Source organism: Myxocyprinus asiaticus, chromosome 33 (assembly GCF_019703515.2).
Source record: "Myxocyprinus asiaticus isolate MX2 ecotype Aquarium Trade chromosome 33, UBuf_Myxa_2, whole genome shotgun sequence".
Lineage (NCBI taxonomy): Eukaryota > Metazoa > Chordata > Actinopteri > Cypriniformes > Catostomidae > Myxocyprinus > Myxocyprinus asiaticus.
Window position 1 is genome coordinate 24,877,555 of NC_059376.1, and position 14,121 is coordinate 24,891,675.

A 14,121-nucleotide genomic window follows, 5' to 3' on the forward strand; every position below is an offset into this window, starting at 1 on the left:
ACCTCAGCCGACTAGGGCTTCGGGTCAGCTGGGAAAAGAGCAAGCTCCTCCCGGTTCAGAGCATCTCTTTTCTCGGTTTGGAGTTAGACTCAGTCTCCTTGACGGCGCACCTTACGAACGAGCACGCCCAGTAGGTGCTGGCCTGTTTGAAGGCGTTCAAACAGAAAACAGCGGTTCCACTGAAACATTTTCAGAGGCTCCTGGGGCATATGGCGTCCTCGGCGGTGGCCACCCCGCTCGGGTTGATGCATATGAGGCCGCTTCAGCACTGGCTCCAGACTCGAGTCCCGAGACGGGCATGGCGCCACGGGACACACCGCGTGGCCATTACGTCGGTCTGTCACCGTCTTTTCAGCCCTTGGACCGACCTCTCGTTTCCACGAGCAGGTGTTCCGCTAGAACTGGTCTCCAGGCGCGTCGTGGTCACGACAGTCGCCTCCAAAATGGGCTGGGGCACTGTTGGCAACGGGCACGCAGCCGCCGGCCTCTAGACGGGTCCGCGGCTGCGTTGGCACATCAACTACCTCGAGTTACTGGCAATTCTGCTCGCCCTGCGGAGGTTCCGGCCGTTGATCCAGGGCAAGCACGTGCTAGTTTGGACAGACAGCACGGCAGCAGTAGCATATGTCAACCGCCAAGGCGGTCTGCGCTCCCGCTGTATGTCATAACTCGCCCGCCGTCTCCTCCAACGGAGTTAGCAGCACCAAGTCGCTGCAAGCCACTCACATCCCGGGCAACCTCAACACTTCGGCGGACGCGCCGTAACAACAGGTTACCCTCAAGGGAGAGTGGAGACTCCACCTTCAGGTGGTCCAGCTGATTTGGAGTCGATTCAGTCAGGCACAGGTGCACCTGTTCGCCTCCCAAGAATCCTCCCACTGCCCGCTCTGGTACGCCCTCACCGAGGCCTTCCTCGGCATAGACACGCTGGCACACAGCTGGTCCCCTGGCATTCGCAAATATGCGTTTTCCCCAGTGAGCCTGCTCGCACAGACCCTGTGCAAGGTCAGGGAGGACGAGGAGAAGGTCGTCCTGGTAAGCACCCTACTGGCCCACCCAGACGTGGTGCTCGGACCTCACGCTCCTCGTGACAGCTCCCCCCGGGCAAATTCCCCTGAGGAAGGCCCTTCTTTCTCAGGGAAGGGGCACCATCGGGCACCCGCGCCCAGACCTCTGGAATCTCCATGTCTGGCCCCTGGACGGGACGCGGAAGACCTAAGCTGTCTCCCACCTGCAGTGGTAGACACGTTCACTCAGGCTAGGGCTCCCTCTACGAGGCGCCTGTATGCCTTTAAGTGGTGTCTGTTCGCTAAGTGGTGTTCTTCCCATCAGGAAGACCCCCAGAGGTGCGCAGTCAGATCAGTGCTTTCCTTCCTGCAAGAGAGGTTGGAAGGGAGGCTGTCCCCTTCCACCTTGAAGGTGTACGTTGCTGCCATAGCAGCACACCATGACGCAGTCGACGGTAAGTCTTTAGGGAAGCATGATCTGATCATCAGGTTCCTAAGAGGCGCCAGGAGGCTGAATCCCTCCAGGACACACCTTGTTCCCTCATCGGACCTCTGTAGTTTTTCAGGGTCTACAGAGAGCCCCCTTTGAGTTTTGCAGTCAGCCGGGCTTAAGGCACTCTCCTTGAAGACTGCCCTCCTGACTGCGCTCACTTCCATCAAGAGGGTAGGTGACCTGCAAGCGTTCTCTGTCAGCGAAACGTGCCTGGAGTTCGGTCCGGGCTATTCTCACGTGATCCTGAGACCCCCGACCGGGCTATGTGCCCAAGGTTCCCACCACTCCTTTTAGGGACCAGGTGGTGAACCTGCAAGCGCTGCCCCGGGAGGAGGCAGACCCAGCCCTGTCGTTGCTGTATCCGGTGCGCGCTTTATGCATCTATTTGGATCGCACGCAGAGCTTTAGAATCTTTGAGCAGCTCTTTGTCTGCTTTGGTGTACAGCGGAAAGGAAGCGCTGTCTCCAAGCAGAGGATCGCCCACTGGCTCATTGACACCATAACTATGGCATGTCTCGCCCAAAACATGCCGCCCCCGGTAGGGCTACGAGCCCATTCTACCCGTGGTGTAGCGGCTTCTTGGGCCCTGGCCAGAGGTGCCTCTCTAACAGACATTGCAGAGCAGCGGGCTGGGCAACACCCAACACCTTTGCAAGGTTCTACAACCTCCGGGTGGAACCGGTTTCGTCCCAGGTAGTGGCACGCAACACAAGCGGATAAGCCCGGGATAGCCTGCCGGGTGTATCGCTTGCACATAGCGCCTTCCACCTCCTTTTGAGCTGAAGACGTGTGCTGTTAATTCCCAGTAGTGTTCACAAAAGTTGTTCCCTGGTTGACTTCCTCCGAGCCCTGTGGCAGTCGAGTTTTCGGAGAGACTCGCTGCCGGCCCAGTACACGCGCTAACTAAGAGCCCGGTTCTGGGGTAGGTGCTCCGCATGTGGCGGTTCCCTGTAAGGCTAACCCCATGCAATCTATATCTTCCGCTAGTTCGTTTCCCTACTGGCAAACTGCGTCTTCCTTGGGCAGAGCCCCTCAGTCTCCATGTTGTAGTAACTCCTCCCCCATTGGGCAGGATCTACCTTGAAGGCTCTCCACATGGTTGGAAAGACCATGTGATGTATTCTTCCACTTAAATATCCCCCCTCTCTTGGGGCGAGGTGTGGTCTCCGCGGTGTCCTCCCCTTGGGAGGGACACCCCCCGACTAGACCTGGCGGCCCAGTCAGATAATCCCCCTTCTTTTTTAAGAAGTGGAAAAAGAGAAGGGGAAAGAGGCCACGACTGCGTTAAGCCTGTCTCTATCTCTGGGTAGTCGACTTGTCCCCAAAAAGGGCTGTTTGACACTCATAACTGTGTTGGGGGAGGTTACGTGTCGACCTGGTGCGCTGGCTATGAGGCACACAGCAAGTCTGCCCACCACACACCGCCAGTTCACGTAACACAGTTCAGCCTTGTGGCGTTTTGTATAGGGACCCCTAGTGTCACTACATCGACACCAACGTCGAGTGAGTGACAGATAGGGAACGTCATGGTTACTGGTGTAACCTCCGTTCCCTGATGGAGGGAACGAGACGTTGGTCCCTCCTGCCACAACGCTGAACTACCCGCTGAAATGGCTGGACCTTATATCGGCTCCTCAGCGTAAAACCTGAATGAGTGGTTGCATACCAGCTCCTTTTATACCCGTATGTTCGGGGGAGTGGCATGCAAATACCACTCGCCAATTTTCATTGGCCTTTTATCAAAGACCAGAGGTGTCTCGGGCTCCCAAGAGTGACCCCTAGTGTCACTACATCGACACCAACGTCTCGTTCCCTCCATCAGGGAACGGAGGTTACACCAGTAACCATGACGTTTTCCCACAGCACGCTCAAGTAGTCACAAGTATCGATATTGGCTGAGCCTATGGACTTTCCTCGCACTGCCTGTTTCACAGCAAGCGAGGGTGCAAGTTTCCCTGCTGCACTGATGATTTAGCATTCTCTGTAATAGGCCATCATCTATAAAGCATAGAATAGCATCTTGGCTATACTCAGTTTTTCTCAGGTATACCAACAGAAGCGCACTGAGCTTCTGCTGTCTCAGACACAACACTTCTGTTGCTGACTAATTTTGTGAAACGAGATTTAGGTTCTACTAGAGATCACATAAGGGCTTAAACTCACACTTTAATTAGTGTTGACAGTGGCTCTCACAAGCTTATGAGCTCACTTCTAAGGCCTGCGTCTCTAATCCTCTCAATTAATTGATCTCAAATTCCCAAATTCACATTTGATATTACATTTGATTATTGTTTCAGGATAGAACTCAGAATTTGAGACAAAGCACGAAAGTACAAACATCTTCGCCTTCCATTTGTTTACGGCTATTTAATATTTGTAATAACTGAGACACACAGCACTTTTCTCGAAAAGCTTCTCTCAGGTACACAAAGAGGTCACATGGTCGCTTTGGTTCATTTCCCATCCTTAATCTGACCTCCTCCAAAGCGGCACCCTTTAGGAGGGACAGTACAAGGTCTAACTGGTCATCGGTGGTCTGATTTCTAGCATGTAGTACCCTGTCTACTTCATCAATGAACTCATCAACCTATCTCCCATCTTTGCTGAAATCACCTCTAAATGGTTGGATGTGACACTCTCTTGGCACATAAACATAAGATCTGGTTGGTTTTCTACTCAAATTGGTGATAGCTGCCATGGTCATGCATTCTGTTGAGTTCTTGAAACTGTCCCTGAACATCATGCATACTACTACCTGCACCATGTTTATCATCAGTGTTTTGTAATACTGGACTATCATCATCAGATTGTGACTTTTTAAAAGTTAAAATGATCTCAGTTTGACTCAGTACAAACCAGTGAAAGTTCACTTGTGGGCAAAAGTCTCTTAATCAGTCCGTAATGTTAGTTTTCCTTTCTTATGTAGACAGTCACTGGATAGGTGTCTCATCGAAACAGAACTTAGAGGAATCAGGCACTTTCTCATCCAGCAGTCTTGTCACCTTGCCCTGTCACCTCTGGTCAGTGTCTGTTCACGGGACAACTGCACCACTGAAGACAGCCTCCACTCTGTGTCCCACAGGCACCTATCTTCACCTCTACCGTATTTCAAAAAAAAAAAAAAAAAAAGAAATTGACCTATTGGCTCCCAGATTCCCAACTCCTGGTACAAAAAATTAGCCACTGGGTTGTGAATAAGCCACACAGAATACAAAAATATCTTGGAGTTTTATTCTGATGGCTGTTTCTAAAAAAAGAATAAACAGCAGTCCTTGGGGCCGTATTTAAAAAAAATAATAATAATTATAATAAAGATACAAAATTTAAATATGGAAATGAAATATGGAACTGAAATATGGTTCAACGAAATAAAGTAAAGGCTAATGTCAAAAGAAAATACAAACAGGGCATTAGCCTACCCATATGCTTCAGTATACATCACCTTAATACGGTTTACATACACTTAGCTGAAGTCATTAAATCTCATTTTTTAACCACTCCACAGATTTTATATAAGCAAACTATCGTTTTGGCAAGTCATTTAGGACATCTACTTTATGCATGACAAGTAATTTTTCCAACAATTGTTTACAGACAGATTGTATCACTTTTAATTGACTATATCTCAGTTTTAGTGGGTCAGAAGTTAACTGTGCCATTAAGCAGCTTGTAAAAATGAGTAGTCGACATAACCTGAAATTATGCTTAGGCAGAAGCCAATGCTCCAAAACCGCCATAAAAAAAGCCAGAACACAGTTTGCAAGTGCACATGGGGACAAAGATCTTTTTGGAGAAATTGACTCTGGTCTGATGAAACAAAAATGTATCTTTTTGGACATAATGACCATCATTATGTTTGGAGGAAAAAGGGTGAGGCTTGCAAGCCGAAGAACACCATCCCAACCATGAAACATGGGGGTGGCAGCATCATGTTGTGGGGGTGCTTTGCTGCAGGAGGGACTGGAGCACTTCACAAAATAGATGGCATCATGAGGATGGAAAATTATGTGGATATATTGAAGCAACATCTCAAGACCTCAGCCATGAAGTTAAAGCTCGGTTACAAATGGGTCTTACAAATGACCCCAAGCATACCTCCAGGTAAAATGGCTTGAGGACAACAAAGTCAAGGTATTGGAGTTGCCATCACAAAGCCCTGACCTCAATCTGATATAAAAGTGTGTGCAAGCAAGGAGGCCTACAAACCTGATACAGTTACACCAGTTCTGTCAGGTGGAATGGGCCAAAATTCCAGCAACTTATTGTGAGAAGCTTGTGGAAGGCTACCCAAAGTGCTTGACCCAAGTTAAACAATTTAAAGGCAATCCTACCAAATTCTAACAAAGTGTATGTAAACATTTTGTGATGAAAGAAATAAAATATTCTCTCTACTATTATCCTGACATTTCACATTCTTAAAATAATTATTCTAACTGACCTAAGACAGGGAATGTTTTCTATGATTAAATGTCAGGACTTGTGAAAAACTGAGTTTAAATGTATTTGGCAAAGTGTAACGCCCACCCTCAAAGCACCGAAACTCTTGCAGCTCCGTGAGCGTACCAGGTAAGTCGTATAAGCATGGGTGGACCAGTGCCTAAGTTCGTAAGGAGCCGTAGCAAGAATGGAATGAACAGACAGGCAATAAAATGAGTTTGAACCATAAATTGGTTTATGTTGAAAAGGTTTGTAATGAATGCTTCTTTTTGTTTCAGAAAAAAAAGTCAAAGACAGCAATGTCACTGGTAAACATGAACAAAATAAAAATATGAAAAGAAAATACATTTGTTTCTATGCTTAGTTTTCTTCTTTATTCCTTTTTAAAGAATTATGAACTCTGTCAAATCTTATTTACTCTCTTTTAATCTAATTTTATGATTCAGCTTACAAACTGAATTCTTTTAAACTTATTTTTAGGTTATACTAATTTATTCCTTATTTAAACTAATTTTGTTTCCTAGTGAAAACCTACTTTATTTAATTATTAGAACCTATGTGAGTCGAATTATTGCTCTTCTATATTCCCAGAAATAAAGTTTTTGAATTTGATATTCAAATCAAACCACTTAAATTTAATTTCAGTTCACAAATAAAACCTTAAATTTACAATACAGAGCAAATAACAACAAAACAATCAGAAAATACAGAAAAACAATTCACATATTAGCCAATCGGTCTTTAGGTTGAATAAATCAGTCTCTAGTGTGGCAAATACATCTGTAGTTTAAATAACTCAGTCTCTAAATTCACAAATCAGTCTTCAGTTTGCAGAAAACAATTTTCCACATCCTAGTGAAACTTTGGAAGGCATTATTTCAGTCTTACCATCATGAAGAAACAAAGCAACGGATGAAAAACAACTGTTGATGAAACGAATTCAGCTTCAACTCACTCCGTCGTCCTGGCGGATTTTCTCCCTCTGTCCAGAAGAGAGTTAATGTGATGAATGCAGCGGAAAGTCAGCAATGCTCAAAATTCAGTGAGTGGCTCGCCATCTTTATTCCATGTAGTCTCCCTGCGGTGATATGCAGTTCGTTGCGTCACCGTCTTCACAGTTGTAAAAACTCAACAAAAACAACTCAAAATTCCTGTATCAACAAATAAGTCTTAAAATAAACCTAATCACTCTCTTTCTAGACTTATTACCTAGTTTAGATCACAATTTCCCTTGTTTTATATCACTATTCTCTCTGCCGATCTTTCCACGCTCACATCTTTTCTTCTCACATGACTTCCTCTGCTCCATCATCACTCCTGATTGGCCAACAGTAAAACTCTTCCCGCATTCCTCTTAAAGGGAACATACACTTATTAAACTACATACATTCGTTTCATACTGTAACACAATAAGAACATATACATTTTTAAACAGCACATTAAGTTTTAATTTCCCAAACCTTGAATTTAATTATTTTATTTTAGTTTCTTTTAGCAATCCCTCTAGATTACTATTTATTATTAGCTTTTAGTAATCACCCTGGTTACATAAGGTGTATGTAAACTAATGACTTCAACTGTAAATGCTTATATCATTCACAGCATTTTATGCATTTAACACATGCTTAAGTCACTCAAAGCATCTTATGCATTTATTACATGCTTACACACTCACAGTATTTTATGCATTTAACACATGCTTAAATCACTCAAAGCATTGTATGCATTTCTAACCAGGTTATAAGGACATGTATTGCAGTTTAAAACATTAGAATTCTCATTACATATGTTCAATTAATTGGAAAACACTCTGAGCTATAAATCATTAAATAAGATTTATTCTAAATGTACATCCCAGCAGGCACCTTGATAACATCATTTTAAATTCAGTTTGGATGGCAATTTCTTCCAGTGGTAATTGGGTGAAAATAGGAAGTTAATCCCACACTGAAATTGGTTTAATGTATATGTAGGCAAATATGTTTGACGTTCAATTTACATCAAATCAATGTGTGATTTTAGACATCAAATTGATGTCATATAGACATCACATTGACGTCAATGATTAGTATGTGTATTTAGGATTGATATAAATTTGTCAGAATCAGAATCAGCTTTATTGCCAAGTATGCTTACACATACAAGGAATTTGTCTTAGTGACAGGAGCTTCCAGTACACAACAATACAAAAACAATACAAAAACAGCAGCAAGACATAGATAATAATAAAAAATAAAACAAATTATACACATGTGTACAGACACACACATACATACATACACACATACACATAGGTAGTGCAAATCTAATACAATCTGTTATGTACAGTGCAAATGTTTTGTTTTTTTCAGAGGAATGAAATGGCAGGAGAGGTTGGATGTGTTGGATAAATATAAAAATGACTAAACTGTGTATTGCACATAGTTATTGCTAAGTGGGGCAGTTTTAACTGTTCATGAGATGGATAGCCTGAGGGAAAAAACTGTTCCTGTGCCTGACCGTTCTGGTGCTCAGAGCTCTGAAGCGTCGGCCAGAAGGCAACAGTTCAAAAAGGTAATGGGCAGGGTGAGTGGGGTCCAGAGTGATTTTTCCAGCATTTCTCCTCACTCTGGAAGTGTATTGAAGGGGGTGCAGATGTTCTTGAAGGGGGTGCAGGGGGCAACCAGTAATCCTCTCAGCAGTCCGAAGTGTCCTTTGTAGTCTTCTGATATCTGTTATGGCGTAATATATATGTATTAACAACTTTACCATACATTATTACATTTGTATTCATACACTTCAAGGAAAACACCATTTGAGAAATAAATTAAATACGACAGCCTACAAATAAATGTAATTACATGCATTTATTTTCTTTCTTTTAAAACAAATCGTCTTTCCCTATAGTTGATATGTTACCACGTTGAAACAATTGCTATTGGCTGTCTCATCGTGTTGCTTTGAGAATGATTGGTTAATCTGACTGTCATTCAGGAAACTAGCCAATGAGAACTGTTCATGCCTCTCATCGGTCATATTTGAAAATACGTCTGTTTGAGTGGGAGTGCTGATCGGCACTGCTACTCGCCACGGTCCACTAGTAATGGCTAGTACCTGGATTATTTTACATCTTCCTGCTAAATTCTTATTTTGAGCGAATTTGAGTTGTTGGATGTCAACCGAAAACAAAAAAATGTAATATGGTCACAGAGGAAGACATAGACGGGAGCTGTTTGATTACGTAAGATAAGTGAAATTATATCTTGCAAAAATATGGCGATATCTTGTAAGAAAACATTTTCCCTGTTATTTTCTGTAACAATTTAACGTAACGTTATGTTTTGTTTTCATACCCATAGCCCAGTCTAAAAATGGGGAAAACAGAGGAGACGTGTGAAAGTTGTAAAACCTGCCGGAGTTTAATTATGCCCATTAAGAGTTTCACCAGCGGGTAACGGACATATCGCAACCTGCAGAAGGAATGTGTATATTTACTTCTTCATCAAGATGTCGTGTGTTAAAGTGAGATGCTAATTGAGATATTAGTACATATTTCTATGTAGTAGTAGCAGCCAGTGTTGCTGTATGTTGCTAGTATGTGTTAATGTTGTCAGCTACTTTAAATATAAAATGAACTCGGTATGAATCTGAGAGGTAAAGTAACGTTAATGTTTATTTGATTGTGTTAAAACGAGAGCAGTTTTGGTGAGTGGTGACATTGCTACCGCCTTCCTTCTGTTTAAGCCAGTAATTAAGTAATTCTGTCAATTCACTGAAAAGTTTGAATGCAGTCTAACTTACATTTATGACCGAATCGCGTGTGTGTGAGAGACAACAAAAATTGTGTATACTGTTAGAAATCAAATGTACATAGTTGGCAACCATTGCCACCATGTACAATGACTGGTGGTATGGTAAATTGGCAGTCAACTTAATTTGTAAACAGATTACAGCACAACTACAATAGACATACACATCTGACTGTTGAGGAGTACTGTTGTATTTATTGGACCAGAAAAAAAAATATATGTATATCAAAGGTGTGGTGTGCAGTTACTGATCTCTCAACAGAATGGAAGTTATTAATTAATGTCCAATATTCCAAGGTAATAGCTCTGAGATACAGTATAATTGACAATATTCTTCACTGTGTCCAACTGTACTTCACACAGCAAATGACCACAGCAGTGCATCACCTGTGAGATCATGAGAAGGCTGAAGTACCAGGAGTGACAAGATATCACCAGACGGTGGGGTACAGAATTAAACCCAGGGACAGGTAAGCAAACAGAGGCAAGACATACAGAGATTGGATTTGTTCTCACTAATTGAAACCAAGTTCCAATTCAATTCATTTTCATTTGTATAGCACCATCTCATACAAAAGTTCAAATTGCTTTACATAAAAACAAAGTAAAACAGCAAAAATGTAATTATAAACAGAAATATTCATGCATACATACACATAAATACACATACAAGCATACAGTGCATTCAGAAAGTTTCAGACCCCTTCATTTTTTCCACATTTTGTTATATTGCAGGCTTATGCTAAACATTTTTACATTATTATGTTTTTTACATTAGTCTACACTTCATACCCCACAATGACTAACAAAAAACAAATTTGTAGTAACTTTATTAAAAAGAAAAAACTGAAATATCACACTGAGATAAGTATTCAGGCACTTTGCTATAACACTTGAAATTTAACTCAGGTGCTTCCCATTTCTCTGGATCATCTTTGAGATGTTTCTACACTTTGATTTGAGTCCACCTGTGGCAAATTTAATCAACTGGAAATTTTTTGAAAAGGCACACACCTGTCAATATACAGTCTTACAGCTGAAAATGCACATCAGAGCAAAAACCAAGCCATGAGGTCAAAAGAACTGTCTGCAGAGCTCAGAGAGAGGATTGTGTCAAAGCACAGATCTGGGGAAGGCTACAAAAAATTCTGCTGCATTGAAGGTTCCCAAGAGCACTGTGGCCTCCATAATTCCTTTTTTATTTTATTTTTTATTTTATCCCCAATTTGGAGTGCCCAATGTGCTCTAAGTCCTCGTGGTAGCATAGTGACTTGCCTCAATCCAGGTGGCGGAGGACAAATCTCAGTTGCCTCCACGTCTGAGACCGTCAATCCGTGCATCTCATCACGTGGCTTGTTGAGCGCATTACCACGGAGACATAGCGCGTGTGGAGGCTTCACGCTATTCTCCACGGTATCCAAGCACAACTCACCACGCGCCCCACCGAGAGCAAGAACCACATTATAACGACCATGAGGAGGTTACCCCATGTGACTGTACCCTCCCTAGCAACTGGGCCAATATGGTTGCTTAGGAGACCTGGCTGGAGTCACTCAGCACACCCTAGTCAGCGTCAATAATCACTAAGGTACCCAGGCCCCCTTTTTATTTTTTTTTATTTTTTTACACATTTGCAAAGTTATCACAAATCTGGTTTTTGCTTTGTCATTATGGGGTATGGAATCTGGTCATTCCCACAAAATTATCCAGGAAGTAGCTCTGCAATCCGATGGCCACTGTAATATGCATCCTGGGTAAAAACCTTTAACTTGGACTCTTTTAAACTTCAAAATATGCACATTTGATAGCTGAATTAAAGGTGCAGTATGTAAGATTCAGAAACCCTTGTTTTGAATGACACCTGTGGCCGTTAAGTGAACTGCAGCCTGTTGCGTGATCACGCGCACACACTTCATAGGGACGCGAGCGAGCATGACCAAAACAAAGAGACTGAACGTGATTCACCGGCATCATGATGACAGATAAGTTAGCATAATTAAAATTACATAGTTATGATTGTTTTACTACAAACTTTGAGACTGTATATTATATTTGACTCTCCAGTGCTGGAACAGGGCTAAAACAAAGTGTGGATATAGGTCTGACTATGTGAGACTGTAGTTGAAGTAATCACTTTTCTTTGCATGATATATTGACTGCATTTATACGGCATTAGCTAGCTAACCAGCTTTATCAATATCTGTTAGCTAAATTTGGTGGATGATGACAGTAGCTGTTTATAAAATAGACTGTACATTATAAATATGTTGACACAATTCAGTACTGATGTGATTCCATCACAACTGTCATTTTGATATATCGATGCACTATTGTTTTATAATAATAGAATGTATATATTTTCTGTATAACCAAGTTACGTTACACTAATGAATGGGTCTTTTTGCATTATCTTGAACATTGTCTAGCATTCATTTCATGTGTTATTGTAGTTTACCTTGCTGAATAATTACAGATGAACATTATGTCAGTTACTGTGAATCAGCATACCTGACTTTTAGTATAAAGACAAGATCGTTGAAATTATTTGAATGTTATGAAGCAATGTAGCTTGCAATTTGTCGGCGTTAGCAGGCAAGATCAAGTTAGCTAAAATTACACAGATCAATCCTTATGGCACTATATTTCACATGCTTTGCAGTTATGTAAGCTTACCTGTCCAATAAGAAGAATCTCAGTTCTGATCCCCAAAACCAAATGAAGGTCCCTCCAGGACTCAAATGTCCTGCCGATGTTCACACTAGTTTTCTCTCGACCACGATCACGTTCCTGCTTAGCCAGACGGGATTCGGTAAATGTTTTTTTTTTTTTTTTTTGGGTTACTCAGAGTTTGTGTAGGAGTCGGTGTTTTGTTTGGAGCTGGCCATTTGCTGGATTCCATCACTAAGATAACATTACCTAGTGTTGCAGACTGTCTGTTGACACTGTTAAATAGCAGAAGCACTGAGGCAAGGCTCTCGGGAGCGCGCAAAACGTCACATCCTTTGGATTTTCCCGGCAAAAGCGACCCGCTTCCTTCGCATGAAAATCAGTCTACAGGCTTTAATAGGCAACCTAGGAAGTCCGGGGAGGGCTCATTTTTTAAGTTGCGTTACAAGCCGTTCACACGTTGGCAAAAAAAGGTGAATGTTACATGAAAAATGTTACATATTGCACCTTTAAAATAGACTTGATAAAACACTTGACGTAACGTGGTACCAGTGGATGATAAAACTATCAGACAGGCAGCCTTGTGAGTAAATTATAACAAGTCATTGTCATGTCCATCAGTGCAAATTAGCAGGTTTGTTTTACACATTTTTCCTTTAACTACACAGAAATATGTACTTGTCTTGGAGAGATGTTATATTTGGCCCAAATCTGTTATGTACTGTATGCGTATCCTGTTTCTTTGGGCAATTTTTACATTCCCATTTCCAACACTGATAACTGCTAATGCTAAGAAACTTGCTTACATTTTTTTTAGATCAAGCATTGGAACAAGGTTTACGGGGGAGAACAGACACCCAACAGAAAGAAAAGTTGATCACTAGTAAGTATCAACTGCAGTACTATATAAAATAAGATATTAGTCATCATCAATCCTTTATTTAATATTCAAGAGAACATTAAGGGAAAGACCTTCATGACCCTCAGACATGTTATATGGTTAGATGGTTGGTTTGATTTTGGTGTACCAATTGTCAATATTTTTTTTTAGCTACAACTGTGTTTACCTTGCTATGATACATCTGTGAAAAGTGTCCATTGTTGTGAATCCACGTCTTCCTCCTTTTGGTGGTTCACATTTTTCTGAGGGGGGTGCTAAGACATACATTAGGTGCATGGTTAAATTGGCAAACATTTAATAACTAACACGCTCAAAACTGACAGTACTCTGTATTCACATTGCCAGATTGTCTCATAATGGTAAATGTTGGTACAAACAATTTAAATAAAGTTTGTTTAAACTTGTTTAAAGGAGTGGTAAGAGAAATCCTACTTTTTAAGGACTTTTCAGTGAATCTTAGTGTGTCCTCCCCACCCAGATGCACCAAGGATCCAGCTGATTACTGGCAATTTGAGGAGAATTGTTCTTTATCTGCTACGTTGCACTGTCACTTCTGGTACAGAGTCATTGATTTTTTTTTTTTTTTTTTGTTATGTTTTGCTTTTACCTATTAATACACTATATAGTTAAGGTTCTGAATTAAAAGACAGTGTAATGTTTGTCTATATATATTAGAAATATACGGAGCCCCCAGGGGTCAGGAGAATTTTGTGGAAAACAACATAAAACTGAATTGGAAAATACAAGCTAAAAAAACAACAGACCACAACCCCCCTCAGCTCAACAGCACAATTTGTTGCTTTCTCCACCTGTTTCAAAGGTGAAATC

General features: G+C 41.9%; 1 long non-coding RNA gene across 1 annotated transcript; it reads left to right on the forward strand.

Annotated features, from left to right (window-relative positions):
• The first annotated feature begins 10,077 nt into the window (after nucleotides 1–10,077).
• Nucleotides 10,078–13,885, forward strand: LOC127424480 (uncharacterized). Its single transcript, XR_007894477.1, has 3 exons — nucleotides 10,078–10,195; nucleotides 13,216–13,275; nucleotides 13,772–13,885. It is a non-coding gene; the product is annotated as an uncharacterized LOC127424480 (long non-coding RNA).
• The last annotated feature ends 236 nt before the right edge of the window (nucleotides 13,886–14,121 follow it).